The 8,183-nt window shown below is 38.5% G+C and overlaps 1 protein-coding gene across 1 annotated transcript in view; it reads right to left on the bottom strand.

Moving 5' to 3' along the window:
* The window catches only part of LOC106518359 (vitamin D3 receptor B), a 42,629-nt gene extending 36,774 nt beyond the window's left edge, over positions 1 to 5,855 (bottom strand). Inside the window, exons 1-2 of the mRNA XM_014009621.1 lie at positions 5,432 to 5,855; positions 5,064 to 5,135 (exon numbers count right to left, since the gene is read on the bottom strand). The gene's annotated coding sequence lies outside the window, so the exon portion shown is untranslated. The remainder of the gene's footprint in view (positions 1 to 5,063; positions 5,136 to 5,431) is intronic.
* Positions 5,856 to 8,183: the final 2,328 nt, after the last annotated feature.

The following is an 8,183-nucleotide window of genomic DNA, read 5'->3' on the forward strand; positions in this document are numbered from 1 at the left end:
AATAACATAAATGTTACCAATTATTTTAATATTTGAGACAATTTACAATCATCCTACTTACAATGTGTTAACATTTTTAAGACATTAAGATTGATTTAAGACATTTTAAGGTTAATTAAGGCCTTATTTTTGGATTGACAAATTCAATGCCTTTTAAGACTTTTTAAGGATCCACGGGAACCTTGTAGTAGCTTTCTTTGACACATCTGTTATTCAAGCTCTTCAACAAATCATCCCTGCTTGTCAAGCAAAACAATTTAACCACAATCCTAAAAGATCAAGAAAAAGAAATAAAATGATATTTCTCCTAAGGAGACATGTACARGACAAACCAACTCAACTTCTAATCTAGTTCCTAACCTGTTTTTGAGTTGCCTGAACCTTTTAATATCTCCACTTTATAAGCCATTACGAGATCTGAGAAAATATAAAAAGAAAGGAAGGAAAATTTAGGTGGTGTCTGGAGGTCTGAGTAAAACAGCGACAGAGGCCAATGAGCAAGAGACGAGGACTGCTGTAATTATTCAARGTACCACAAACCGGCTGTCTCACGTCATTTTAACTGGGTGGTGAGAGCTGCAAAGGAAGACATAACCCCAATTTTGGCTGTGTCCTTGGAGAAGAGGACAGGGAGTTCTCTTGTTTTTATCCAGATGACTAGATGAGGAAGAACAAGTGCAGATTTGCATACAGAAGATGAAGTGACTCATCTCTTCCTCARTGAAAACATTCGTATTTTATGTACAAAATGTCCAGAATGCTTCCTATAATGCAACAGCTGTCATAAGAGCTGCTTACAAATTTTACTTAATAAAATGGTACTCTTTGGAAGACTTTAAACTCAACAACTGCTTAATAACATTTATCTTAACACTAACAACAGGTGCTGAGGATAAGCAGTYTTTGAGAAAACACTAATGTCAAAAGACTTCTCATAATCACATCTAACCTGCACTATAGTGAAAAGTACATTAATAAAGTATTTATTAATGAACTCTTTGGTAATGTTCAAACTCAGTGTTCAGGAGATATCCCATTACATTTTGAATAAGAACCCCAGAAAGCAACAACACTCTGCATCACTTTCATTAGTGTGAAATGTTTGCACCATCTGCAGCCCTCTGCACCAAAGGAATACCTCTAACACATCCTAATTAGTTGAAATTTGATGTCAATAAGTGCAAATTAGGTCTCAGTTACAAATGCTATGAAAGCTAAGAATACATAGCCAAAACCTGTCAGTTAATATGAGAAATAGTAACACTTTGTTGAGATGATTCTGCATATTTTTTCCATAAACTGAGGTACAACTCTGAATGTTTGCAGTATTTACAGCACSAGCTAAGAGTCTGGCTTGTTAAAGCAGGTCTCAGTGCCAGTGCAGACCATGGCATGAGCTTGGTCCACTTTATTTTACAACCCATTTTAATGTTCAGCTGTCTGCTTATCAAAACAGTGTGATCACAGCTTTAGAAAAAAAAGTGTCATAACAGAAGAGAGACACATGACACTTGGGCTGTAATGTGAAACACAACAAAAAGTTGAAAGAGAAGTTTTCATCAGCTAACAATGAGTGATTACCAAAACCCAACAAAGAACTCACTCCAACAATCAAACAAACCAAATTAAGTGATGCCATTGCAGCCTGGGCATCAGAATGAAATGTGACTCACAAAGGGAAAGGATATCACAAAGTGGGTAGGCGGGAGGATCAAAACGGCATTTTGAAGCACGAGAAATAAAATAAATAAATAAAAAACCTCTGGCATCACGTCGTAAGAATGTCAGCAATGAGCTTACAGACCACAACCCAGCGCATAAGAGTCAGAATCACAACCAGACCTATAGCTGCACAAAAGTAAAACGAGAAGATTGCTGTGGAACGCCTAAACGAGACAAATGGTCCTACAGGACTTTCAATGAGCATCTTCAATCTGCATTATATGACGCAATCCCACGAATGGTTCTGAAACTCTTCTGTGGAGCCAAAACTTTCTCCTGAAGCGGGGAAAAAAAGTGAGTGGGAAAAACATTTTCGCAGAGGAAATAGAGAGAGCCAGAGCAAAAAGGACAGACAGAAATTGTTGAACATAAGGAGACGTGTTTTACTGCATACTTTGGGTTGGGTCACTACAAGTACAGAGCAGACATAAAACAAATCTGTACTGGAATGACCCGAGTTGTGGGGAGAACGGGGCAACAATGGAAACACATGGCCTTTTGATTCACACATACACACATCTAAAGCTCCCAATACCAGCAAAAAAAGAAAGAAAGAAAAAAAGAAAGGAAAAATATTAGTAAAACCTGGGATAAAGCGATACATTGGAATAATATAATAAACACCATATGATTATGACTGCAGGCAATAGATGTTCAGGGGAGACCAGAGATAATAGACAAAAGGAGACAATGTGGGCCAAACAACAACAAAGTGACTGTGTAATGCAGCTAAACAAGTGGTTGAGCAGACTAGTCCTGTCCTGTCTTTACTTCACTTTCATTCTCCCTCCCACAGCCTCCACGGGTCTATCTCATGCTCTTTTCCTACGATCACAGGGAGCAAGTTTCAGCAGCCGTAATAGCACATGACAAGGTGACCTGTGCCCCACACAGGATGGGCTAAACTGGGGTGGAGAGGATGGGGGGGCGGGGGGTCTCATATCCCATGTCCAGCCCTCTACGTTCTCTATAGCCCTCCCCTCCCCACAACACCCAGGCCCCACTGCTGGCCAGCAAGGGGAAAGGGAGGCAGTAACGGCAAGCTGCCCCTTTATGCTGGGCCCCTTGCTGGACTCTAGAGAGGGGAAAGAGACAAGGCAGGGAGAGGCCCACTCAAATGCTCGCACCAAAAGTCCTGTTTGTGTCTACGCTGAATTTGATGAAGAATGCACATTCTGTAATACACAAAGTTACGAACACAGACAGAACAGGACAGACACACAGACATGTGGCAAGTTGGGGAAGAAGCATTTAGCCCAAAAGTCAAGGTGGACAATGCAAATTCTCCGGAGGTACTTTCATTAATAGTAAACTATAAGGTTTCTTTAAACACAAGCCACTCTCATGAAAATTATACCTTTAGTCTCAATGAAATGATCTGTAAAGCAATTAAAAACAGAAATCCAATCATATGTTAAATTTAATAAGGGTACCTATCACTCAAACTGAGTAGGTTGATTTCTATGTTTTTTTTTCCTGCTGTTAACAAATGTTATCTGTGTGATTCATTCTGGTTGAACACTTTCAACCACTGGAGGTAATTAAGGACTTGAAAAGATTAGAAAGAATTTAACACATCATTAACTTTACAGAAACCGAACAAATACGTAAAACAACACGTGTGCACAGATGTGCATTAAAGGGGGTCTTTACAGTCAAAACAGCAGCCTTMAAGTTAGATCACATGCAGGAGGAAACAACCAATTACTGTAGTCAKAGGAAAGTGTGTGAGCATGTTGGAGGGATTTGCAGTAAATATTAACTGTAATGGATTGTGTCATCATCGGTTTGCAGCTCTGTAAACAACCTACAACAGCTGGGCTAAAAAGAAAAAAAATCAAAGTCCTTAGAAGCAAATTTCAACTACGAGTTTCACTCAAAATTTACTGTAAATTACTTTACCCTAAAACCTCACTTAGTCTTGACTGCAATGAGTTTAAATGCTGATCCTAATAGGGCATTTTCAAAGCAATGTCAGCGTTTRACCAGTTTACCTGTGACCTGGAKGAGTTAGGCTCCACTAGCACTCATATGAAATGGTCTATTTTTGCAAACATTTTGCTAATATATATTAGCTGAAAGAGTCAATAAAATCTTTCATTTAATTAAATATATACCCACTTCTATATAGWTATTTTAATGAGAGGATTAACTCATATCTCATTAAAATAACTATATAGAAGTGGGTTTATATTTAAATTAGATTTTATTGACTCTTTCAGCTAATAATTATTGAATGTACAGCTGCTAATTAACATGGAGAGCTCACTCAATTCAGGTTGGCCACCACAACAAACGGACCACAGAAAACACAAAAATAACTGTCGTTCAGTCAATTTTGCATAGATTTAGTCAAAACCTTGGCATGGCTGCAGCTGAGAATCATTCACAACACACACTCTAAATATGAGATTTCAGGACATCCCATGAGATTATGCAGCTATAACTCTGACATCGCTCTCCTTTATTTTGTGTTTAAAAACCGACAGGTGTAAAAACAGAATAGATACAACTCAAACTTTTCTGGAGAAAAAAATTCCAACTGTTATTAAACATTTCCAAATTCAAACCAAAGTTTAAAAAAAATAAATACAAAACAATATATATGCTCTGTCACACAATAATGTTTTATGCAACTTGGATGGAATAAACAAAAAACCTACTGGATGTCTCTTTTGGATGTAAGCATACTTTAATGCTAATGATTAGATCTAATTTATAACCTATATGAGTAATTTAGTCAAAACAACATGTTACAAATGGTCATAAGTTGTACAAAATGTTAGTGTGACAGAGCCTTATGTTTGACGTTTGATGACTTACCTGCTAATAKAACACTAGTACCGGTACATGATGGACCAGCAAAAACAACCAAATATCTGCACTAAAATGTGATCTAGGATTTCTTCAGAAAGAGAAAACACACCCACACACGTTTTGAGGGGGGAAAATGTATTCTATAATCCACTTGCAGCTTATTTAAAATCATGAGTTAAGAACAGAAATAATCCTGAAATTGAAAATGAATGTTAATACTTGGATCTGAACAGAACAATCCCTCATAACTAAATGGATTAGAGGAGAAATGTTTCAGCTGAAGTTTGAAGATTTTACTGCTGATTGTTGGGCCTAACAGTGTCAAAACTTAATTTTCGTTTCATCTTCACGTTGCATGAGTAAACTAAACTTATTTATAAAAGTAATGTTCAGAGGACGTGACCCCTCACAGTTTGTACCAACAATCAACATAAAGTTAAGTTACACATTTGATAACGTTAATAAGTGACTTCAGAGTTTCACAACAAGCAGGTCCGATTTGCTAAGAAAGAAAACTAGCTTACCTGGAGTTTCAGCATGTCCTTGCACAATATAAGAGTTAAAACCTTTCTTCAGTTTTCCCCAGGTTGGTAATCCTGTTAAATAGAAGAGAAAAAAAAGGCAAAAATGGTATGTCGCAAGTCACTGAGTGTGTCTTTACCCTCGGACCTGACCTGCAGTTGCTCTGTTTATGTAACACTGAACTATTTTCAACAGCAACACACACTACGAAGTAATCTTTGCAGCAGTCAGGCGAATGCGTAGTTAAACACTCCGATAAAACATTAGTTAATCTGTGTTTGATGTGTTTATTTTAGCTTCTTGAGTAAGAAACATCTCAGTGTTTTAAATCACGACTTTTGCATTCCTCCAGTGGCTGCGAGTTTCATACCTCAGCTCAACTTTTCTCCATGAAGACAGGCTCGAGTTAGCTTTTTAAATCCTCTAGCAGTCGTTGGTCGTCGTCTTCATCGTGGTCGAAAGTGCGTCTCCGTCATCGTATTTGCCCCCCAAGTGAAGCGCAGGTTATCTTAGGACAGACGGCCGCGCTGCGCTAATATCAGAACTAAATGTGCGAAGACTTGGGAGACAAAACGTTCGACTCGTACGCGCTTACGCACACATTCACACATACAGCATCGGTCGTAGTAGCTAGCGTTAGCGTGGCTAGCTTTCTGCTTTAACCCTAAACGCGGCGCCAAGTTCTGCGGCCGCGAGCCACGAACGCAAAGTCGAAGAACGCACGCGAGGGTCTCATACGGCCAAAAGTGCTCGCTAGCACGCAGAAAACTCAAGCGAACCTACAGCAGTCCGACGAAAAATTGGCTATAAGCTTCCTTTTTCGAGACCCAAATAGATAGCCATTACTTTTTTTTGTTATGCACCGCCCCCCTCCTCCCTTGGTTGTCTCCAGGAAAAAGGGATTTCCCTTCAGCCCCCACGATAACCAATCACAGCTGAGTCTCGCGTTTGTCCTGCATTCTGATTGGATACGGCTGAGTCAAGCTCTGATCTGTTTGGTCTGCCCTGGTGCTCATCACGGCGTGACCGCCCACTCAAACAGGGGTGTGTCGTGACGTCAGAGGTAACGAAGAGGTAAACAACTTTGACCGCGTGAGGCTTAAAGCAACCTCGTTTTTACCGCTGATCTCGGAACCAGCGGAGACCCCGTCGCAGGGATCATCACCGTGCCCACGTTACATGCGGCATGGGTGTCTCACTAAGTGGAAACCACTTCCCCGAGGCCTGGTTCCCACCCTCCCCCTCTTTGCACCAGTCCGGAGACTCTTTGTTCGCATGTGCGGTCGCATCATACATTTTAAAAAGCTGAAAAAGCTGCACTCGATATTACACGATAGCAACTTTATGACCAGCTAGGTGAAAGATAAAGCATTTGATTTAATCTCTTTTGCTGAATGTTTCCTTTGACGTTCTTTAGACGTGTGCAGCGAGGTGTGCGTATCTGAGGGGTGTGTTTGCTCTGCAGTACCCTGGTAGGCTGGAAGAAAGCGATGGCGTTACATGTGAGTTGCATGACAAACCTAATTATCCTCACAATAGACCACTGAACCAATTCTTCACCAAATAGGAAGGAAACGCCCTTAATTAGATTAATTTCTCTGTCCATCAGCTCAGTAATTTGGATGTGATCATTGATTGTTATGCGCACATACTAGTAAGGTGGTTAAAATGGTGGTGTGTGTTTGTGTGRGTGTAGGCGACAGCTCATTCAGTGGTGCAAACAGAGAAAGTGCTTCCTCATAAGTCATCGGTCCTCATTTATTTATTCTATCAAGCGTTTGTACATATTTTTTTCACTTAAGGTCATATCACAGCCTGTTATCTGTAAATTTAGACAGACATTTTTTTAGTTAAKCTGAAGCCACATAGGGGAAAAAAGTGCAATTATGAGCTAGTACAGATCTGCTTGCTTTGCTTCTTGGTCAGTCACARTATATGCTGAGTGTAAATGTTTTAACAGTGCAACTTGTATTATAATCTTGGTTAGTTCAGTTTGTTTAACTGTCATCTTAAAACATACCTATTTGATTTTATTTTTCTTGATGAAAGGGGAATGCATCATGCAGGTAAATGCACTCTTTCCGTCCAATGTTAAAAATATTTAGATAAAATTAAAATGATCGTGCATATCACTTCGTTGTCCCTGCTTGATCCTTTTTTTATTTTTACATTTTTTTTTGTAAGTTAACAATTTTGTTTTATTTTAGCCGTTCATATGTCAAAATGTTTAGTTCATTCAGGAGATGGATACCTTTTTTTCTGTAACTATTAAAGTTTTCAAAATCTTTTACTTTATTAAAAAATACCTCCATGGAATTACACTGAGATGTCAAAATCCCTCCTGCATATTGCCCAATTTAAAATCATCTTATCTGCTCTATTGTTGTATTCTTYTGGTACTTTCTGCATTTAGCTAATCTTTTGCAATATTTAGCTATTATTTTACTACTTTTGAATAGCCTTTTGTGATATTTTGCTTTTAATAGTGTTTTATTCCTTTTATCGTTCTGCTGAACGATATGTGGCCTTTAGTTAGCTTTTTTGGCAACATCTAGCTTTTAGCTAGTTTTTTTTTTACTTTTACTGATCTGCTTCTTTTATTTAGTATTTTTCTTGTTTTAGCAAACATTTTGCTACGTTAAAATTTTAGCTAGTATTTGACTACATGTGCACTATATTTAGCTTTCAGTTAGTGTTTTGCTTGTTTAAGCTACTGTTTAGTTACATGTAGCTTTTAGCAAGTGTTCTACTTTTAGCCAGCATTTTGCTTTTAGCTACCACTTTAGCTACTTTTAGCAAGCATTCAGCTTCTTTTGACTTTTAGCTATTGGTTTGCTCCTTTTAGCTAGTGTTTGGCTCATTTTAGTTTTAACAACTCTGTTTCAGCTCTCTTTCCAACAAACTTTTTTAGCATTTCCCCTTCATGTTWCTTGTATGCAAATGTATCTATTGTTGTTTCTTGTATCTTTTTGAGAGAAATACTTGTTCATTTTTGCACAAACTCACACACAATTTGGCGTAAAAATGCAAAACTTGAGTTTTAAATAGTACCATACCATCCCATACCATACCATACCATACCATCCCATCCCATCCCATACCATACCATACCATACCATACC

Source organism: Austrofundulus limnaeus, unplaced genomic scaffold (assembly GCF_001266775.1).
Source record: "Austrofundulus limnaeus strain Quisiro unplaced genomic scaffold, Austrofundulus_limnaeus-1.0 Scaffold60, whole genome shotgun sequence".
Taxonomy (NCBI): domain Eukaryota; kingdom Metazoa; phylum Chordata; class Actinopteri; order Cyprinodontiformes; family Rivulidae; genus Austrofundulus; species Austrofundulus limnaeus.